Source organism: Prionailurus bengalensis, chromosome B2, assembly GCF_016509475.1.
Source record: "Prionailurus bengalensis isolate Pbe53 chromosome B2, Fcat_Pben_1.1_paternal_pri, whole genome shotgun sequence".
In the NCBI taxonomy this organism is placed as follows: domain Eukaryota; kingdom Metazoa; phylum Chordata; class Mammalia; order Carnivora; family Felidae; genus Prionailurus; species Prionailurus bengalensis.
This window is the reverse complement of record NC_057349.1, coordinates 102,878,995-102,899,930: the sequence shown is the minus strand read 5'-3', so window position 1 is coordinate 102,899,930 and position 20,936 is coordinate 102,878,995.

Below are 20,936 nucleotides of genomic sequence, written 5' to 3'. Positions count from 1 at the left end.
CAATGGGCAGAGGGTCTGCTGTCTGCTTAAATGGAGACAGGGGAAAAGAACTACAGGGAGAGAAAATGGACGAAGATCTGAAATATTCTCTCACCACACTTTGAACATACAGAAGCCAAGTGGACTATCTGCAAGAGCTAACGCACCAATTCAGTCATGTCATCACCCTGTGTGAACATGTCCAGTGGTTTCTAATTGTGTGGAGTGTTTCTTCTAAACTTACAGACCTGGCTTTCCAGTTTGGACACGTTAGCACAAGCCTTCTGCACCTTTCCTTTCCTGTCACTCCCTCCCTCTACACCAATGTCAGCCCATATTAAACTTCTGTTCCTTGTGAGAAGAGATATGCTGGCACCTGAGGTTTAAACTGCAGTGTTTGTGTTGATACTTAAAAAGTCCACCCACCCCGGGTCGCCTGGGTGGTTCAGTCGGTTGAGCGTCCGACTTTGGCTCAGGTCACGATCTCACGGTTTGTGAGTTCGAGCCCCGCATCGGGCTCTGTGCTGATGGCTCAGAGCCTGGAGCCTGCTTTGGATTCTGTGTCTCCCTCTCTCTCTCTGCCTATCCCCCGCTTGTGCTCTGTCTCTCTCTCTGTCTCTCAAAAATAAATAAATAAATGTAAAAAATAAAAATAAAAAAAATAAAAAGTCCACCCACCCCAAACAAAACTCAGGAGGAAGCAACTGTTCTCTAGATCTTTGTTGACTGATAACAAGCATATGCGAGTATTACGCACTTAAGTATGCTATAGTTGGAATTGAAATGTGCTCTAATTTCATATTCTTAAGATATTGTACCAAAAAAATACAAAATATCTCATTAATGACTTTTTATATTGAGCACGTGTTGAAATGATAATATCTTGGGTATATTGGGTTAAATAAAATAGATTATTAATTTTACCTGTTTCTTTTTACTTGTTTTTGTTTGTTTGTTTGTTTGTTTGTTTAGAGAGACAGGGAGAATATGAGTTGGGGAGTGGGGAAGAGGAAGGGAGAAAAAATCCCAAGCAGTTTCCATGCTCAGCACGGAGCCTGATACGAAGTTTGATCCCACAACCCTGGGATCACAATCTGAGCCGAAATCAAGAGTCAGATGCTCAACTGACGGGGCCACCCAGGTGCCCATCTTTTTACTTGTTTTTAATGTGGCTGTTGGAAAATTTAAATTTGCATATGTGGTGCACTTGCATTATATTTCTATTGAATTGCTCTAGTTTGTGACATTTTGGAGAACAACTTAAAATATGGAAGCTTATAAAGAAAAGGCAGAGATTCTGCTCCTATCTTATCCACTGAAAATCCAAAGGTGATGGTGCTTTGACATAGCTTCAGACAGGGTCAGCCTTAAGTTGGAATGACTTTATAGGTGGATTGCATTTTTTCTCAAAGAAAACCCTCCTTTCCATTTCTAAATACATTTTCCTCACAGACTCACAGCATTCTAAAATTTTGATCAGGAATTCTATTTATCCCTGCAATTATCCTCAATTAATACAGTTTTCTCTTACAATCATCTAGAACGTACACTCATCCCCTTCCACACATGTTCAAGAAACTCTTAAACAAATAGTAATAACCCAGCTTTGACTCCCATGAATTCTACATTCCCAGTCTCAGATGTACAGCTTCCTTTCCGTGGGTCACCGTAATTTCACACTCAGGCAGTCAGCTGAGGGAGGAACCAGGGCCACCTCAACCCACAGCTAATGAAAAATCCTCAGGGCTCAACTTGCACAAAATTGAATCAATGCATTAACTCTCAAACCTCTGCAAGTTGGTGGAGAAGCAAACCCATAAGAAGTAATCTGCACGAAGGGACAGAGAGATTCATAGTGTTGCAGCAGGAACGGATTTCCCAGAACAATCTGAGCAACCTTTTGTTTTACAAATAAAGGATATAAGTAAATGAAGCCTCAGTTAGGGGCAAACCTGGGATCAGAACCCATGGCTCTTAACTCAGTCAATCAACAAATATTTGCCAAGCTGCTCACTCCCTGCCAGCTACTCCTCTAGGTGCCGGGATACAACAGAGATCAGTTACAGTGTTTTCCTGTTGTAACAGGAAACCCAATCAAACGTTGGCTCAAAGAATAAAGGAAAGGCGCCCCACTGGCTCCGTCAGCGGAGTGTGTGCGACTCTTGAGCTCAGGGTTGTAGGTTCAAGCCCCACATTGGGTGTAAAGATTACTTAAAAGTAAAATCTTCAACGAAAGGAAACTTATTGTCATGGAACTGAGAAGTCAGGCCGAGTTCAGGAGGCTCTTGACCAGCAGCTCAGATGAATTTCACGAGGATGACTGTCTCCAGTTCTTAGTGCCACTTCATTGTTTGTTCCATCTGGGGCGTCTTTTCCATTATTGTCACAATATAATAATTTGGCAGCCTCTGGGGTTAGTGCTTTCAGGCACAAATCTAGCACAAAAGAGAGTCCACTTTGCTTTTAGGATTAAAAAACAAAACCACCAAAAACTGAAGACCTACCACATGGAATTGATTCTCTCATCTCTGATTAACCAAGTTGGATCGTGTACTCAACCCTGAACCAATTAGTGTGGTGTGGAGATGGGGTATGCGGACTGACTTAGGCCACACAGGGGCCACATCCTGAGTCAAGAGCAGTGTCAAATCCATCCGAAATACGTGCTGAGAATTTTGAGGTGCTGTTAGGCAGGGGGAATGCGACAATGAAAAAATGTAAATAATCTGTTCCCTCAAGGTCTCACAGCTGAGAGGTTTCCAGTACCCCAGTTGGTTTGTACACTCTGCTCACTGGAGTCCTAGGAGTTCTTTAGTTGGATCTCAGGGTGTGAGGCAGTCTGCGTTACTATCATCCCCAGCCCCTTCCCTCTGACTATCATCCCCAGCCCCTTCCCTCTAACTGTCATCCCCAGCCCCTTCCTTCTGACTATCATCCCCAGTCCCTTCCTTCTGACTGTCCTCCCCAGCCCCTTCCCTCTGACTGTCACCCCCAGCCCCTTCCCTCTGAGTATCATCCCAACCCCTTCCCTCTGATTATCATCCCCAGCCCCTTCTCTCTATCATCCCCAGCCCCTTCCCTCTGACTGTTATCCCCAGTGCCTTCTCTCTGACTGTCATCCCCAGCCCCTTCCCCCTGACTGTCATCCCCAGCCCCTTCCCTCTGACTGTCATCCCCAGCCCCTTCCCTCTGACTGTCCTCCCAGCCCCTTCCCTCTGACTGTCATCCCCAGCCCCTTCCTTCTGACTATCATCTCCAGCCCCTTCCCTCTGACTGTCCTCCCCAGCCCCTTCCCTCTGACTTTTATCCCCAGCCCCTTCCTTCTGACTGTCATCCCCAGCCCCTTCCCTCTGAGTATCATCCCAGCCCCTTCCCTCTGATTATCATCCCTAGCCCCTTCTCTCTATCATCCCCAGCCCCTTCCCTCTGACTGTTATCCCCAGTCCCTTCCCTCTGACTGTCCTCCCCAGCCCCTTCCCCCTGACTGTCATCCCCAGCCCCTTCCCTCTGACTGTCACCCCCAGCCCCTTCCTTCTGACTATCATCCCCAGCCCCTTCCCTCTGACTGTCCTCCCCAGCCCCTTCCCTCTGACTTTCATCCCCAGCCCCTTCCTTCTGACTGTCATCCCCAGCCCCTTCCCTCTGAGTATCATCCCAGCCCCTTCCCTCTGATTATCATCCCCAGCCCCTTCCCTCTGACTGTCCTCCCCAGCCCCTTCCCTCTGACTTCCATCCCCAGCCCCTTCCCTCTGACTGTCATCCCCAGCCCCTTCCCTCTGAGTATCATCCCAGCCCCTTCCCTCTGATTATCATCCCTAGCCCCTTCTCTCTATCATCCCCAGCCCCTTCCCTCTGACTGTTATCCCCGGTCCCTTCCCTCTGACTGTCCTCCCCAGTCCCTTCCCTCTGACTTTCATCCCCAGTCCCTTCCCTCTGACTTTCATCCCCAGCCCCTTCCCTCTGACTGTCATCCCCAGCCCCTTCCCTCTGATTATCATCCCTAGCCCCTTCTCTCTATCATCCCCAGCCCCTTCCCTCTGACTGTTATCCCCAGTCCCTTCCCCCTGACTGTCATCCCCAGACCCTTCCCTCAGACTTCAATCAGAGCTAGTCCTCTTGTTGCTTGGTGTACATATTGGGCTCACATATAAGATTTAATTTGAAGAAAGTGCTTCACTGAGGAAATGCAGTTTAAAAATTTTTTTAAACGTTTATTTTTGAGAGACAGAGAGAGACAGAGCACAAGCAGGGGAGGGGCAGAGAGAGAGGGAGACACAGAATCTGAAGCAGGCTCCAGGCTCCGAGCTGCCAGCACAAAGCCCCACCACATGGGGATCAAACCCACCAACTGTGAGATCATGACCCGAGCCGAAGTCGGACGCTCAACCGACTCAGTCACTCAGGTGCCCGATGAAATGTAGTTTTATTTATTTTTTTTTAAATTTTTTTTTCAACGTTTATTTATTTTTGGGACAGAGAGAGACAGAGCATGGACGGGGGAGGGGCAGAGAGAGAGGGAGACACAGAATCGGAAACAGGCTCCAGGCTCTGAGCCATCAGCCCAGAGCCTGACGTGTGGCTCGAACTCACGGACCGCGAGATCGTGACCTGGCTGAAGTCGGACGCTTTACTGACTGCGCCACCCAGGCGCCCCTGAAATGCAGTTTTAAAACCACTCTCCCGCATCAATACTACGGCGGTGGCAAAGTTATCTACATTTTATACTTTTTATACATTACTTTTTCCTGATCCAAAGACTTATCCCTATTGCCATATTCCTCTTCTAATGCTAACAGAATGGAATCAGAATGTCATGAAGGCACTTCTTGGAACTTAGATCTTAATGCTGAAAATTCCATCTCACAGGCTCTCATCTCATGCTTCTGATATTTTGCTGATAGTAGTCATTTCATAGACATTCTTTCCATTCCCTGTTCCATTTACTCACTCAAAACACTTGAGACAGATTTCTAAATCTCTAATACTTCTAAATACTCAACTTTAAGGTCATGAGTAAGCAAGTGAAGTTCTTAACAGATAAGATAATCTGCCAATGAGTTCCACTAATGTAGACACTAAGCGAGTATTATATGGCTGTCCTTCCAATAATCCACTTGTCTACCTGGAGTGAAGTTATTATACCGTGTAGTTTGAAAATTAACACTGAAAGTAAAAACAAGCCAAACTTTAACCCAAGAGAAGACAAAATGCCGCTTACCTTCATGTCAAAGTTGACAATAAGTTTGTTATGGTCATGTGCTTGGCGAATTCTTCTCTTTCTGTGCTAAATCGCTATCTCCTTCGTAGTCTAGTCCGTGAAATGTAAAATCTGAAAACGTATCACATTCATTGTTAGCTTTGAAAGGATTCACATCTTAACATTGTATTTATTTGTATTCACTTTACTTCTGTCCATTTCATCTTAATGATGTATTTGAATTATAAACAATTTTATCCCTAAAAAATATTTTCTGAGGAGCATTTAGGGAATTCAAAATATTTCCTAAATTTTAGCCTTACACAATGAGCAATATTCATATCATAAGTTTTTGTGGAAGGTGCTACTATATAAATAATATTATTTCCTCACCTAAAAATTGAATAAGAATCATGAAAATAGGTGAGGATAGACAAATATTTCAGATTCATACTGATACATTTTTATATTAGTTGTCTTTGCTTTTTATTCGGCGCACTATCCTCCTTTGAATTTCCTGGAAACACACGCCATAGGCAATTTGTATACATGGAACTTGGGGAAGTATTTGGAAACAACAGCAATAAGGAATTGAGAGAAGCAGGATTAGACAGAGGGTTAGAACACAGACCCCACGTTATCATGACAGCTCTTAACCTAGATGGGTCCCAAATTAGGGTTGCCCTACATTGAGGCAAGGGTCCTGGCATCCCATGTTGACCAGTCACTGGATATAAACTAACCCCTGGGGAGGGGGCATCTTGGGTAGGGCATTCGCATCTTCAGCCAAGGGCAATGCCAGGAGAGGAGTGCAGCTGTCAGCTGCCTGCATCAACACCCTTAGAAGTTGGGGGGATGCATACCTTAGTTCTGAAGGGGGCATTCACTTACTTTACGGCACCCCCACTCTCACCACCAGAAAGGAGGTTTAAGGGGTAGAACAACAAGAATGTATTTAAGGAGGACTTCTGTTTCTGTTTGCCACGCAAACAAATTGTTCCTTGTAACTTCGAGTGCACGATTGGTTCAAGTGAAAGACATTTGTTGATACAGTGAAAGCGTAAGTAACAGTTGGCTGGTAAGAAAAGAAAAACTTGAAAGAGGTTCGCTTGGGCCTAACAGGTTAATTACTGATTAGCATGTATGTGCTAAAGGAATCTTAATAAAAGAACCAGAGACACAAGGCAATGAATTTCCAGAAGTTGACTTTTTTGGTATTTCTTAAGCAGGAAGAAAAGAGAAGAAATCACAAGGAAAATATATCATGTATTTCCCTGCTTCAGTGGGCTAGTCTTGAGTGATGCTCCAAAAAAGATCACCATCTATATAAATATATGATTGGTGAAACCCATAATGACGATTTCATATATTATTGCTTGTTAATGAAACAAGTTTAGGCTTTTAATCTTGACCAGACGCCAAGCTGGGCAACACTCTTGGTATCAGCAGGGACAAATACACAAAAAAAATTCAAAAACAAATCAGAGTAGATAGAAGATTGAATAAACAATACCTTCAGCGTAAAAATTCTGCTTTTGGACTAAAACAGCTGATAATATGCTACAGGCAATCTTTGCACAGTACCATATTAAGTGATATTTGTGCATATTGGAATCATGGAAAGTGACGATTGTCATTACTCTCACTTCAGTTATTACAATTATCCTACAAATTTGCCTGTTTTTAAAACTTTTTTTAAGTTTATGTATTTATTTAAGTCATCTGTACACCCAATGTGGGGCTTGAACCCACAACCCTGAGATCAAGAGTTTCATCCTCTTCCAACTAAGCCAGCCAGGTGCCCCAAAACATTTTAAATTGTCTGAATTGTTAGACATTAGCCTCATGAAAGAAGAGACTGTCTAGTTTCCCTTAATATTTAATCCCTACAGGGGCGCCTGGGTGGCTCAGTCGGTTGAGCATCCGACTTCAGCTCAGGTTATGATCTTGCAGTTTGTGAGTTCGAGCCCCGCGTCGGGCTCTGTGCTGACAGCTCGGAGCCTGGAGCCTGCTTTAGATTCTGTGTCTCCTTCTCTCTCTGCCCCTTCCGCACTCATGCTCTGTCTCTCTCTGTCGCTCAAAACTGAATCAATGTTAAATTTTTTTTTTTTTAATTTAATCCCTACAACCTAATACAGTTTCTGGCCCCATAGCAGGCATTCAGTAAATATCTAATGAATGCATGAACCATCAACCAAATGAAGTAATGCTTAGCAATCTAGTGACCACACAGTCTTTTCTAAAACTGTCTAGAAAATATCTGAATTATTTGCTGGGTGAATCTTGAAAAGCTAACAGAACTTTCTATAGTAACCTGTTAGTGCTTGCTTTCTTATTTAGAGATGCAGTTTTTTATAACAGTCTTTCATACTGTTTGTTCTAATCAAAGATTAGTTGCTCTTTCCTTTTCAACTATTCACTATAAATCTGGTTCCCCCAAAAAAGATCACTATCTATGTAAGTATATAATTGGTGAAACCATAATGACTATTTCATATATTATTTCTTGTTAATGAAACAAGTTTAGGCTTTTAGTTTTGTTTTAGGCTGTTTTGGGTTTTTGCTGTTGTTGCTGTTGTTGTTGTTTTTAAGTAAACTCTACACTCAAAACGGAGCTTGAACTCACAACCCCAAGGTCAAGAGTCACATGGTCCCTGAGCTGAGCCAACTGGGAGCCCCAAGGTTAGGCTTTTAAATTCAGTTAGACGGGCGCCTGGGTGGCTCAGTGGGTTAGGCGTCTGACTTCAGCTCAGGTCATGATCTCACAGTTCATGGGTTTGAGCCCTGCATCAGGCTCTGTGCTGTCAGCTCAGAGCCTGGAGCCTGCTCTTGATTCTGTGTCTCCCTCACTTTCTGCCCCTCCCCTGCTCTCTCTCTCTCTGTCTCAAAAATAAACATTAAAAAAAAAAGTTAAAAAAAATAATAAATTCAGTTAGAAAAATAATTTTTCTGTTGACTTCAAAAACAAATAATTAAAATTAAAGTTTCTAACTCCGCTTCATGTTCACAGACTAAGCAATCTAGTATACAAAATAGAAAAAAAAAACACAGATATTAAATAAAGGATAGAAATTCAAATAGGGGATGGAGCGAGCGATGTTCAAGGGCACTGGGAAAGCTGAATAATGACTAGAAAACAAAGTGCTTAACCCCAAGGAGTTTCTTAAATTTATTTTTAACTATCAAACTTCTTTTTAAGTTTACTTATTGATTTTGAGAGAGAGAGAGCATGAGCCGGGGGGGGGGGGGGGGGGGGGGGGGGGGGGGGGGGGGCGGGGGGAGAGAGAGAGACAGAGAGAGAGAGAGAATCCCAAGCAGGCTTTGCACTGCATGCCGGGCTCGAACTCACAAACTAGGAGATCATGACCTAATCCAAAACCAAGAGTCAGACGCTTAACCAACTGAGCCACCCAGGCACCCCCAACTATCAAACTTTTAAATCTGAGACAGCGGTTTCTTCACAAAATATGTTCCGATATTTTGGAGTCGCCAAATTTGTGTATTACAAATGATAGAATCTTTAGTACTTTCTTCAATATTGTACTTCTGTCAGTCACCCCTATTTCTCAAATAGCCCTCAAGCTCATTTTCCACTTTCCTTAAATTTATCCCTCGCTCTTGGTTTATCTCCCTCTCATTTCTCATGAAAATACTCAGTTTTCTTGTTTTCATCACTAGGGTACAAGTAGGAAACAGCCTAATCTATCGGTGGCCCCTGGGCTAACTCTCTCAATGTCAGAGCGGGTGGTACTCCCAATTCAAACTGACACGATTACAAAATGACAGAGCGTTCTCCCCAAGGACCCATGTCATAAATTCACGAACGCTGAAGAGCTACTGTGTTGGCAACAAGACTAGCAATAGTAGAGGGTTAACCATAGGATGGCATTTGGAAAGATGAGGAACAAGAACCCACAGTTGCGAGCATAGCCACTTCTACAATGGAAGCAAAGGAAGCAAGACAAGAGAACACATAGATGAAAATGACTTGATTTTAGCTGAGAACCCTGAAGAAAAAGAAAGTTAGAAAAGAGATTGTTGTCGAATCTGTTCTTAACCATTCTTATTGCCATCACCACAATAAATGAAAGCAGGTTGTAGTGGAAGATTAGAGTTCAGTTTTTCCTGCAGAGTTGTTTGCTGGTCTTTTGTTTTTGTTTTCTTTGGGGGTTTTTGTCCATGTTAATAGTCAGGCAAAAAAAAAGAAATCTTTCTCTTTGAAGGTGCTTTTATTAGGTGAGTAGAACAGAATACAACCTATGTGCTTTTCTTTCTTTCTTCCTTCTTCTTTTTTTTAACCATACAGCTAAGCCATTTATTTAAAGTGAACAGCACAAATGTTTTTAGTACACCCACAGAGTTCTGCCATCACCGTAATCAATTTAACAATATTTTCATTACCCCTAAAAGAAACCATGTACCCTTTAGCAGTCATTCTGTTTTCCTCCACTCCTCCACTTTTATTCTCTGTAGATTTCCCTATTCTACACATCTCGTAAAAATAAAACCATACAATACATGGCCTTTTATGACTGGCTTTTTTCATTCAGCCTAATGTGTGTGTGTGTGTGTGTTTTAAATTTAAATTCAAGTTAGTTAACATACAGTGTAGTCAGCTTCAGGAGTAGAACCCAGTGAATCATCTCTTACATATAACTCCCAGTGCTCATCTGGAAAAGTGCCCTCCTTAATGCCCATCACCCATTTAAACCATCTGCCCACCCACCTCACCTCAACCCTCAGTTTGTTCTCTGTGTTTAAGAGTCTCTAATGGTTTTCCTCCCTCTCTGTTTTTATCTTATTTTTGCTTCCCCTCCCCTATGTTCGCCTGTTGAGTTTCTCAAATTCCACATATAAGGGAAATCATATGATATCTGTCCTTCTCTGACTGACTTATTTTGCTTCGCATAATACCTTCTGATTCCAACCATGTTGTTGCAAATGGCAAGATTTCATTCTTTTTGACCACTGAGTAATATTCCATTGTATATCTATACCACATCTTCTTCATCCATTCATCCATCGATAGACATTTGGGCTCTTTGCATACTTTGGCTATTGTTGATAGTGCTGCTATAAACATTGGAGGGCATGTGCCCCTTCGGATCAGGCAAACTGGTACAGCCACTCTGGAAAATAGTATGGAGGTTCCTCAAAAATTAAAAATAGAACTACCCTACAACCCAGCAATTGCACTACTAGGAATTTATCCAAAGAATACAAAAAAGTTAAAAACCTATGTGCCTTTCAATGACTATAAATTGGTAAACAACGTGAGCCTTACATTCAGTGCGTGTGGAAAGTCTAAACAAACCAGCCCATATAAAATTTGATTTTGAAGGGTGCCTGGGTGACTCAGTCATTAAGCATCCGACTTCAGCTCAGGTCATGATCTCCTGGCTTGTGGGTTCGAGCCCCACGTCAAGCTCTGTGCTGACAGCTCGGAGCCTGGAGCCTCCTTCGGATTCTGTGTCTCCCTCTTGCTCTCTGCCCCTCCCCCAGTTGCACTCTGTCTCTCTCTCAAAAATAAATAAACATTAAAAAAATATATGAAAAAAAGCAAACTTGATTTTGAGTGGGAAGATGGCTTTCCCAGAACTATTAAGGCAACATGAGGAGGAGAGTTTGTTCGTTTTCTCTCTTAATAGGAGCAGTGCCGTATAAATGCCGCTGCAGCTATCATTAAAGCTACTTGTTGTTTGCCTTAGCTTAAGTGACTGGCAGACAAACTGTATTATTGTCTGTTAAACCAGAGATGAGTAGAAGAGCAAATTATAGTAGGTCTGCTTTGAACACTGTTGTTGAAGCCCTCTTGATTACACTTTAAGGCGTGCAATATGTGTATATAGTACTCGATGGATTACACATCATGTCTGTATCTACTATCACTTTCGATCCACACAGATAACACCGTGACCTAAGCAGAGACGGTATCGGACAAATTACAAAACTCACCTGGCTCGGCCATGCCTGCCAGTTTTCAGTAATCCCCCTGCTGGTCATTTAGTTCATGGAATATTGCTGGGTGACACGTTTCCCTTTGCCAGTAATCGTGAGAGTAATCGAAGGCCGGGCAAACCTTTTCCTACAAATTTATATGAAAGCATTTTATTAACAGAGAATATAATACAACACCTATATCAAGCATTATGTGTGTAGACTGCTGCGTACGGTTATGGCCCCCGAGAATTCCCAGGCGAGGCCAGTTTGTAAAAATCCTTATTCTGTCTGCCTGCATAAAAAGGTTCATGCTGCTCTGTCATTTAAGCCGCAGCTTCAGGGGGGTCCTGAGACTTGCCGGGTAAATCTTTCCTGGGCCCTTTCCCCAAAGCGTTGACCTTTGCATTACTACAAAGCACAGAGTATTTTCCAGGAGATTTAGCTCTAGCATAACTGGCCAGGTTTGCACATCACATATATGCAGCTTTCCTTTTCCAACTGTACGTGCAAATGATTTCTTGTGTGTGGCTTCTGCTGGTACGGGCAGAGCCTAGGGCTCGGAGGGTCTATCCTTCCTGCCAGGTTGGCTTGGTGTTTTGTCTCAGAAACAGGGCCACTCTCCCTGATTGCTATGTGCCAGAGCAATCTATCAGGCGCTCTCCCTTCCCAGCAGTCCACTGCTCTCCACAGCGTACCTTAACATTGTGCTTCAGTGTCCTTGCAGGACTGTATCTGGCCTCACAGCTTGTGGCTGTCTCCACAGCAGCTCGCCAGACCACATCTGCTCAGTAATCCTGTTGTCATCTGTCCTTCTCACCTGCGGGGGGAGGGGCTCTGGTGCGGCAATCTGCGCTAGGAGGCTGGCCGCATACCAACACGTTATTGTTGCCAATGATCCTGACTTGCCGTTTACTGTTCAGCGTTATTCCCAAGTACACGAGAAGAACCAGGTGGGGTTTTGTAATTCATCCCCATCTCGCAGCTGTGGCTGAGGCTGCACATTAGTACTTCTGTTCTCTCTAAACCCTCATTTTGTAAACTCGGAGGCGTGATGCTGTCTTCATGTCTTCCAATTTCCAGGAAAGCATATTTCTCTCCGTAATCTAATTTTATTCTTATCCTCCTTCCTTGCAACCTTCCAGGCAAGACGCTTTGCCTACCCAGCATCAGCTATCAATTTTGTGTTGTAACTTGAAACCATAGATTGCCGGCGCCTTTTCTATGCAGCTCTGTGGAGCTCTACGCTGAACAGTATCTAAAACCTACGTGCCACCTGGTGATTCGCCGGTTGTATCGCTAATGAAAACTAGAATTCTGTCAAACCGGACTCGGTGCCCATCCAGCAACACCATAGTTTCGCATTTCACCACTGAAAGCAGAGAGTGCACCTCTGTTTTCTTCTCCATAGAGTCGCTTAGGGTAGGAATGGAATAGCATTTCAGGGGATCTTCCAAAAATTCAATCCCCAAAATCCCCCTAAGTGCTCACGTTGTTTGTTGAGCTTCCTAAGCATTTGAGTTGGCTCTACCTTGGAAGCCCCTCATCAAGTTATGGCAGGTAAAGAAGCATAGTTTCTTTGGCCTTCCACAGAGGTACCTGTAAAGAAAACAGAGGCGTCTTGGTCACTTAGCAACTGTTAAGATGTCAGCTGCTGCTACTGACTTAGGAGCGAGGCTTGGGTACACAGGCCAACTTTTACAGTGCCTTTCGGCCGAACTTGGAATTTTCACAAAGAAAATGCCGTGCTCCAACATTTCGACTGACGTTTATGTCTGTGCAACGTGATAGACATTGTACATTCACTGTCTTATTTAATCTTGAAGGCAACCTATGGAATATATTATTTTCTCTATGGTATCAATCAAGTTAAATGAGTTTTGGAATGGCTTAGTACCTGCCCAGGCAGGCAGCTAGTAAGTGATATGGAAAGTGAATACTACTTCTAGAGTCTTGTGTGTTCTTCGACTCTCGCCACCCTGTTATTCCCCCATTCCTTGTTCAACTTGCTGTACAATATCATCGCTGGCAGAAGCCGTGACCCTCAGAAGCCAGTCTCAGAGAAGAGGTATTATTTTTAAGAAGTAATTAATTAACCAACCCAAGTTTTCTACTCACGTGTTCAAATCACGTAAAGAGAATTTAAGCAACAACACCTGTGGGAGCATTTGTTAAAAACCTCCTTTCCTTTTGTAACCGTGGTCCCTTACCACCTCACTTGCTCTGAGTCCTCTCATTGAAAACCTCCTCCCAAAACCCTCTGCCATTTCTATAGCTTTTTATCTTAAAAAAAAAAAAAAAAAGACACTATTCTCCTCATCCTGCCCTTCTACTTTTCTGCCCATGACTCCATTCTCAGCATTCTTATGGGGCATCACAAAAGCCCAAAGAACCCATAGGCGCTAGAAGGACCGTCCCAGGAGCATGCTGAGGGGAGGGTATGGAGGGACTCGAGTGCATAGCCGGTACCAGTTTCAACAAGCAGTGAGATAAAGCAAAGCGGGGAGTACTCATATTTTCATTTTTTTTTTTTTTAATTTTAGACAAAGAGTGTGTGTGCGAGCAGGAGAGAAGGGGAGAGGGAGAGGGAGGAGGGAGAATCTTAAGCAGGCTCGATGCTCAGCATGGAGCCTGAAGCAGGGCTCAATACCCCCCACCCTGGGATCATGACCTGAGCCAACATCGAGAGTCAGGCGCACAACTCACTGAGCCACTCAAGCACCCGGGAAGTACTCACATATTAACAGCTTTTCTCCAACACCAAATAAACCTAAGAACAACCATAGGAAAGGGCCTTTTTAACAGTCCACCACTTGCTTGGAAAAGAAAGAATCGTATTGTGCGTATTCCACGCCATTTAAGTGTTAGCATTCCTGCTGATGCTTGTCTTAAAACTCTCCATGATAACCAATAGGTTATACCTCTGGGATGTATATTTGTCTGGCTTCTGCTAGAATATCTTCTATAGTTCTCATGCTTGTCATCATGGCCCAACGTATTTTGTCTGAGAGGTTAGAGAGAGCGGGATTTTCAAGTATGACCTTAAGGTTCCCCGTGTGAATTGTCACATGAAAAAAATGAACACTCAGTTATGAAAATTACACTTCTGTATCAGGGAGGTATTTCAGAAGAGACCGGGTAATAACCACGGAATCTTGGCAGCGTGCAAAACTAAGCATGTACCCAGATCATGGGTCTCTGTGTCCTTTGCAGTTGGCGGGGTTGGGTAGCTGTGATGATCTCAGCTGTTTGCTCGTGTGGCTGGGAATCAGCCGGGGATTAGCCTGGGCTCAACTGGGGCAGCTGATTTCTGTCCTATATGTCTCCCATCCTCTTCCTGCCTGGGCCAGTTCTCGCAACAATAGCAGAAGCACCAGAGAGCAAACTCAATAGGGCAAGCATTATTCAAGCCTTTGATCACATCGTGCTCTCTAATGTTTCATTGACCAAAACAAGTCACATGACCCAACCCAAAGCAAAGGAGTAGGGAAAGACATTCTACTTCCTCATCAGGAAAGATTACGGAGACATGTAGCAATGAGCATGGAGACATGTAGCAATGAGCATGGATGCTGGAAGAAGTGAAGAGTTGGTGACATCGATAAGGTCTGCTACAGTTATATCCTCCTATCAAAAGTTAGATTTGTTCATTCTGGTAGTATTAGCTGCAGATGAAGCTATCTTTCATTCACTCAAGACTGCATTCACTCATTGTGCATTTAACACACAATATTGAGTTCTTTAACAAGTACTATTTAATAGAAATATACTGCAAGTCAATTTTCTAGTAGCTACATTTAAAGAAAGTAAGAACAGGGGTGTCTGGGTGACTCAGTAGGTTAAGCTGATGACTTCAGCTGAGGTCATGATTTCGTGGTCCATGAGTTTGAGCCCCATGTCGGGCTCTGTGTTCACAGCCTAGAGCCTGGAGCCTGCTTCAGATTCTGTGTCTCCCTCTCTCTGTCTCTCTTTTTCTGTCTCTCTCTCTCTCTCTGCCCCTCCCCCGCTCACATTCTCTCTCAAAAATAAATAAACCTTAAAAAAATTTTTTTAAAAAAGAAGCTAAGAATAAACAGGCAAAATTATGTTTAATAATATATTTTAATCAAATATATCTAAAAGATTATCATTTTGACATGTAATCAACATTGAAGTTATTAAGATATTTTATATTCTTTTCCTTTTGCACTAAATCTTCAAAATCCAGTGTGTATTCTTCACTTACCGCACAGTTCAGTTTGGACGAGTCATATTTCAAGTACAAAACAGCACAAGTGAGTAGTAAAGTTACAGATTATGTATTGAACTTGGTGCTGACAATACAAAATGCCCGCCCCATGGATCTTACAATCTAGAAAGAATTCATTTAAATGATGTGGTCACTTTATGTCTTTCTGAGAAGTTCATATTTGATGTTTTTGGGAAAATTACTATATTTGTACCCCTGGGATCTGGTCATGCCATTGTGTGACAGTTCTTTCCCTATTCTAATAGTTTTCTATTCTGCATCCCTGTACAATCTCCCTAGGCTGGTTTAGTTGGAGACATTTCAACATGCCTTTACAAAATCTCTTGTGGAGAGCCATCCCTGCACTTCAAAGGCCAGCAAAAAAAAAAAAAAAAAAAAAAAAAAGATGTGGCTTTTTGCAAAATCAATACAGTAAAGGGATATTACCTGAGATCTTATTACTAGGTGGATAAGTTTCCACATTATGATTTGCCCTGATAAGAGCCGAGAATCCTTCATGTTAGAAAAGTTGAATGCAAAAGTTATCTTTCTCAGTGGCTATCTGCTCTTAAAAAAAAAAAATTAATAAAAAAACTGGGTGGTTGTAGAGAGAATGTATAATAAAAGTAGATAAAAAGGAAAATACTGCTTCAGAAGCAGTACAAGACATAAGAGACAAAGAATGGAGAAAATGGGAAGAAAAAAAAAAGGAAATATTGACAGTGTTTATCTATTCTTGACCTGATTAAGCTTATAACTGCCTAAAAGAACATTTTGACTTTTCCACACTAAACTGCCCAAGCAAGGTTTATCAAAAAAGGTAATTTTTAGAAAGCAATTATTGTCTTTTGAAGTTACAGATAAAGGGTCTGGCAAGAATAGGGAGATAAGCTATTTTCTTTGTAGTCTAAAAAAAAATCTCATGTTTCTTTAAATATTTAGGCATAGCTTAAAGAACTGAAAGAGGTCTCTTTTAAATGCTACGAATCACCTCATGATTTCTTCTCTCTTTTTTAATCCTGTTCTGCTTATTAATCCTGTTCTGCTTATTTGTTAATCCTGTTCTCTTCTCAGTGGTGATTCATTGCGTTGATTGTGTAACCCATTGATAGCAAAACCACTTTGGGCAGATGTGCCCTCTTGCTTCTTTGTTCCTCTGGCAACATGACAGGTCCTGGTGATGGTACTTGGAATCATCCCCTTGAGGAACCCAGAGCACCCTTGACTTTCATCACTCATTGCATCCAAATGGCAAACATCTTCGATAGTCTGGGATGATGCAGTGCAGAAAAGGACATACTGGATTTTAAGGTCTGAGATAGTACACAAGATAGTACACAAGATTTTAAGCTTACACGATAGTACTGAAAACTACAGTGTGGCCCATGTTTCCGTACTCGACACTTTAGAAAATGACGATAATTACATAGAAAAGGGAGTCCAGATTACATGGTGGGCTTTGTTGCACTTGAAATTACAAATATATGCTTGTACACGTACCCCAGGTTTTCATGAAGCATTTAAGTCAGAACAACTACATTGTCTTATGTATAAGTGACAAAGGATCATTTCAATAATTCCAAGAATTATTTTTCACCACCAATGGATGTCCACCAGATATAGCCTCTCCCCCTCCCCCACATCTAACATTCTTGCTTTTAACACTGAAATATTTGGGGTCATTTCCTTTCATTATGATATTTTCAGATGGGAATTTAAAATAAATTGAAAGGAGTCAATCCTCGTAAACTTAGATGGCAAATTAGTGATTTATGAATTGGTGGTTTATGAATGAAAAAAAAAGTCAGCTGTAATGGGATGGACATCGTGAGGTGGAAAGCCTCTCCTCCCCTGGGTCAGGAAGTGTATGGGGGCTTGGATTAGAGCGAAGGACTAAGAAGGTTGGCATCAGAGACATCTTCACTAATTCAATCACAGAAGATGGAAAAGGTTCTCCTAAACAGCTCCTAAAGTCACTATATAGTAAAGAATAAAAAGAGTTGCTGGTGGAATGGAGAGTATGAGAGGAGTTTGTGTGTGTGTGTGTGTGTGTGTGTGTGTGTGTGTGTGCCTGTGTATATAAAAGCTTGAGAATTGACTTCAAAGAATTTAATAAAGTCAATGAATAAGTTGTGTGTTCGCAAATTATCTAAGAATCTTTGTATCCCCATGGCTTAAAACAAAGAAGGCGCACCATAACTATTGCATGAACAAACGAATGAATGTTATCTACTTAGATAAATTTTAGCGATTATGGCTTTACTTTTTTCTAGATATTGAGCCCCTACGCACAGAAAGGAGGATCTAAGAATTGGGCAGTCTTTCAGATACAGCCATTAGTACCCCGTCCCTGGTGCCATTTCTCAAAGACCAGAGGAGTCCCATCAACTGCAGAAATACAGGCCAGAGCTAAATGTAGGTGACAAAACAGGGCCACGATTCTCATCTGGTTCCAAACCCTAACTCCAGCTCCTTAACTGTGGTCCAAACAGAGAAATACAAAAGAGAGGAAATGGAGGTCTAATCCAACTATCCTTATTAATTATAATATATATCTCTCCCTCCCTAAGAAAACTCCATGCCAATTTTAAGATTAGGTTTAGAGACATTCTGGATCTTCCTTTAGCAAAGCAAAGGCGTTAACATTTTCCTAGGAAAGATCTTTTCCAATCATTGGATAAATATAAGGTCTACTTTTAGGACCGGGAGAGTTTTACTCATTCAGTAAACAATCATCAAGCATCTCTTCCTTGAAATAGATTTGTCTCCTGTAATTAAACCAGTCCTCAGTATTTCTGGAGTAGTGAACTTTGTGTCCTCTATCATGATTATGTTTTTGTAGTTGCTAAGATATGTTGAAAGTAGAAGAATTGGAAAAAGCTTAGAATTCTAAAAGTCTATACGTAATTCTATATGCATATTTGTTCTATGATAAGCAGGTACGATTTTAGAACATTTATATTCTGACAGCACTTATATTTTGTTTTTCTGCTTCTCTTTCCTCTAACTACCCTCCCTGTTAATTAATACTTTGTCTGATTTGCATGCAGGGTGTTAGTTGAAAATCTGGAACTCACTGATATAGAAAACTACCATCAGACTACAAATAGGAGTCCAGATTAATGAACAAATTTCCAAGTGTGTGTGTATGCCTGTGTGCACATGAAAGGGACCTTTCCAGAAATTGCAGAATGATAGACTTTGGGGCACTGGAAATGCTTAGAAGACATGTTCATTGATTCTCAATATATTCAGTTGAGAATCACTGAATATATGCCATTGTAATATGCAATTGTATATGTAATAATATGCAATTGTAATATTCAATTGTTTGCAATAATATATGCAATAATATGCAATTGTAATTGCATATTACAATCCCTTGGTGAACCCACAAGACTCCTTTTTCCCACTTCAGACCAATTGAACCAGCATCTTTGAGGATGGGGCCTGAGCATGAGTATTTTTTTAAATCCATGTATATTCTAATATGCAACCAGTGTTTAAACATCTCCGGTTTGGGCGGGCCTCTTTTCACATGGGTAGACAAAACAACCTTTTGATAGAAACTGTGTATCTCAGGCCTTTAGAGTCTGAATTAGAAGCCACATTACCTACCCCGAATTTCAGAGTGATTTCCATGACAATCCAGCACTAATATCTTTTGTTAGTTTGGACTTGTTTGAACTTTCCCTTGAGAACATTAACAGAAAGAATCAAGTTCCTTAATTTCTTTTTTTTGTTTGTTTGTTCAAATAGACTTGAGACAAAAGCCCACCATACCGTGCAATAGTATAAATTAATGCGTGAGTTTCCTACATTTCTCAGTGTCGTTGACCTTGCCTTCCACCAAAAATAAGTTAGTCTTTGGGGCACCTGGGTGGCTTAGTCCGTTAAGCATCCGACTTCGGCTCAGGTCATGATCTCATGGTTTGTGAGTTTGAGCCCTGCATCGGGCTCTATGCTGACAGCTCAGAGCCTGGAACCTGCTTCAGATTCTGTGTCTCCCTCTCCCTCTGCGCCTGTCCTGCTCATGCTCTGTCTCTCTCTGTCTCAAAAATAAAATAAACATTAAAAAAATTTTAAAAAAAATAAGTTAGTCTTTGATTGTTGTGAAGCGTTTTGGAACACATTTCTAACTTTCATTTTGTACAAGTCCAGAAGATATATCAAACCATTTTTAAATTTATCATATGAAGTATGTGTAACTCACTTCCTAAGAAACATTCTAAGAAAACAGCACTGATAACATGGCTCATAGTTAGCAGTGTTACGATAGAGATAGTTAAACATTTTCCTGTTCTTTGACATCTATCTTTCTGTATGTATATATCTGTTGAGCCCATCAAAGTCTAAAATATTTCAATTCAGCATAAGATTGCAGTACCAATTGTTATATAGCATATATTTTATCTTGTGGAGAGATGGAAAAGCATATCTAAATACATCATGCCTATGCTCCGAAGTAATGCAAATCTTCTGTCTTGCCACTTCCAGAAATAAATGAAAATGATAGTAGATAAAGGCTAGAAACATTTTTCTCCCTTGCACTCATGCAAAATCTTGTGTGCAGTGATCATCATCAGGCATTAAGCATCTGCTATAAGCCAGACATTCTACTATATGGGCAGAGGAATGTTGATGGCAGAGTCTGTACCCTCGACTCTTACTAATCAAAAGCAAATAAATAAACAAATACAGTTAAAAATAGGAGGGCCTAAAGAACAAACATTTAGCTCAGAAAAAAAAACTCGTTAAGTACAAAGACATTCTATGAATTATGAATAGAGCTATATATGCTCACACAATTTTCAACCTCTTGTAACTGTCCAGTCTTTACCTAATTAGGTTGTTGGACTGAACATTTATGTCTGTAAGTGTCTTACCTGAATTGTGTATGACTTGTGCCAACTATCACTATAGTGCAAAGAGTAGAGGAATTCATGAATAGCAGGTATTTTAATGATAACTTTTTTAAAGGACCTGAAAAACTGTCCATGGTAGAACTACCAAGTAAAGAAGGTAAGTGTGTTAGAAGGAACAGGACAGATGGCAGCCTGTTATGAACCCCATAATGCACTGATGGAATTTACTACTACCCAGACTCGGAATTTCTGTATTATCAGCCTGCGAGTTAGATTCAAGGAGATGACATCATTATGGTCAGACTTAGAAAGGACTGAACGACCTGAATTAGGTGATCAATGAATGAGGACCACTCCACTACTGTGTCCAAAGCATCGGTGTCCTTTGTGACCTTTACCTAGAGTGCCTCTTTCTGACCTGGAAGTCACTGGGGGAGCTGACCAGTAAACATGGGGCATTGGGAGAGATGTGCAATCCAGACCAAAGGGAACTCTGAGGAATCTTCTAAATAAGTAACTTCTGCAGTTACAAGGGAGATCAGGAGGTGAGGTCTTGATCAACATTGGCAACTTCTGTTTCCTGGATTTTCTGTCCTTCACTCTCAAAGCTAGAGGTGCCGAAAGCATGTTCCACAGAACTCTAGGGTGCTTTGTAAGAATTGTTTTTTGGGAGATGGATCTTCTCAAAAGGAAAACGACACTGTCATCTAGCCATCCCCTCCGTATTATA